This window comes from Neophocaena asiaeorientalis, unplaced genomic scaffold (assembly GCF_003031525.2).
Source record: "Neophocaena asiaeorientalis asiaeorientalis breed wild unplaced genomic scaffold, Neophocaena_asiaeorientalis_V1.1 scaffold1, whole genome shotgun sequence".
Lineage (NCBI taxonomy): Eukaryota > Metazoa > Chordata > Mammalia > Artiodactyla > Phocoenidae > Neophocaena > Neophocaena asiaeorientalis.
Genome location: NW_020171981.1, coordinates 1,614,814 through 1,616,997, shown reverse-complemented (window position 1 = coordinate 1,616,997; position 2,184 = coordinate 1,614,814). Strand labels below are relative to the sequence as shown.

The 2,184-nt window shown below is 53.4% G+C and overlaps 1 protein-coding gene across 1 annotated transcript in view; it reads right to left on the bottom strand.

Annotated features, from left to right (window-relative positions):
- The window catches only part of TNS4 (tensin 4), a 17,582-nt gene that overhangs the window by 11,500 nt on the left and 3,898 nt on the right, over positions 1–2,184 (bottom strand). The window lies entirely within an intron of this gene.

Genomic DNA, 2,184 nt, shown 5'->3' with positions numbered 1-2,184 from the left:
CACACACACACACACACACACACACACACACACACACACATATATACACACATATATATACGTATGCGTGTGTGTATATATATATATATATATATTTTTTTTTTTTTTAAATTTTTGGCCAAGCTGCGCGGCATGCGGGATCTTAGTTCCCCGACCAGGGATAGAACCTGTGCCCCCTGTAGTGGAAGCATGGAGTTTTAACTACTGGACCGCCAGGGAAGTCCCTCCCCTTTCTTATACAGATGAGGAAGTTGAAGCCCAGAGAGACGTTTGTTGGAATCAGGATCAGCATTCAGCTCCACCTTCAGGGCCCAGTTTCAAAGTCACCCTCTCTGTGACATCTTCCCTTGGGTGGGGAGAGGCAGTGCCACGAACACGGGTCCTGGAGGTAGACAGACCTGGGTTTCAGATCTGGCTCTGCCACTTACTCTCTGAGAGAGCTTGGCCAAATGACTTCACCACCTAGAGCCTCAGTTTCCACGCCCGTAGGATGGGGCAGCTGTACGCAGCCTCTTAGTGTCACAGTAAGGATGAACTGAGATGAATGTAGGCAGCAGGGCACTGCATCTGGCACATAGTAAGTCCTTTAAAACTGGGAGATCCTCTCGTTCATGTGGGTTCCACTCCCCAGGCTGAAATGACTGCACCAGTCACATCTTCGGATGCCTCTATCACTCAGGCCTGTGAAAGCTATTTCTATGTCTGTGCCTGCAATGCAGGCAGGGGTTCTCAAGCTTGGTTGCATGCTAGAATCACCCGATGAGCTTTTAAAGGTCCTAAAGCCCAGGCTCCATCCGGTGCCAATTAGACCAGAACCTCTGGGGGTCGTCCCAGGCCTCAGGGTGGCTTAGCTCCTCAGCTGATTCCAGTGTGCATTGGACCGCACCACTGTGGTCCCCAGCCCAGCAGCACCGCTTCACCCGGGAGCTGAGAAGTTGTGCAGAATCTCTGGCTTCACCCCAGGCCTGCTCAATCAGGATGTGCATTTTAGCGAGGTTCCTGGCTACCTGGGTGCACCTTGGAGGTTGAGGAGTTCGCTTTAGGGTTAGCTTTAGAGCGAGAACTCTCTGGGGGCAGGGCATGCCGCCTTACTGAGCTGTGGGCCTCTTAGCACCCGAGGCTGCTGACTCACTCTGATGTTCTTTCCATTCCCCAGTGGGGGCATCTAGGACTCTTGTTCTGAGACCTTGTTTCTTCCTAGAGTGGGGTACCCTGTGGTTCTCCCATGGTGAGGATGGGCACCTCTCCTCCTGACTTGGGGGAGGGGAGCTGTCCTCGGTGCTGTTCTAGGAAAGGTGATGGAAGATGGGGGTTACCCAGCTTCTCCCTCTGGAGGGCTGTGAGTCCTGCCTCTGGCTTCCCCAGATGGAATCTGGGGCAGAGTCGGTGGGAAATTGCACCCTCGGCTCCTGTCTACCAGCCTCCCACCCCCCTGGGCTTTGGCACACGCACCATCCCCCCACCCAGCGTGACTGTGGAGTCCCTGCCTGCCCCAGCCCGCTCCTGGGGAGGACCTCCTGGCCCTGCTCAGGGCTACTGCTTCTGTCTGAGCCTGCGTGGGCCAGGTGGGGGTGGAGGATTGCATCAGATGAGGGGCGCTGGCATGCTGTCCCAGCAGGTGGAGGAACAGGCCTGGCTTTGTCGACAAACCTGGGTGTGAGTCTTGGCTTCGCCACTTTCCCGCCAAGAAACATCAGGTAATTTTCCTAACTGCTCTGAGCCTCAGTTTCCTCATCTGTAAAGTGGGGATCTAAAACCACCCTTCCAAGGTTGCGGTGAGGATGAAATACACTGATGAATGGAGCCTGGAGCATGGTCCATGGTGGGCTTCAAGGAGCATCTCCTGCCTGCCTGCTTCTGGGAGGCAGTATTGGCCAGATGGCTAATACTCTCTGGCTAAGGTGGGGGTCCCACTGCTGAGGGCAAGAGTAGAATATCTGGCACAGTGTATTGTGGGCTCTGAAAGAGAAGAAGTCTTGGAATGGGGTGGATTCTTCTGCGAGGTTGGCAAGCACAACTTTTTTTTTTTTAATAGGATTTTATAGTGTTTATACCCATAATCCTCTCAAGCCTCACAAGCGCCTTTATGCCCAGTGCCAGCAGGCATTGCTTTTACAGAGGAGGAAACTGAGGCTTGGAGAAATGTGGCAGTGGAGCTCACATTTATTGCACCTTTTTTTTTTT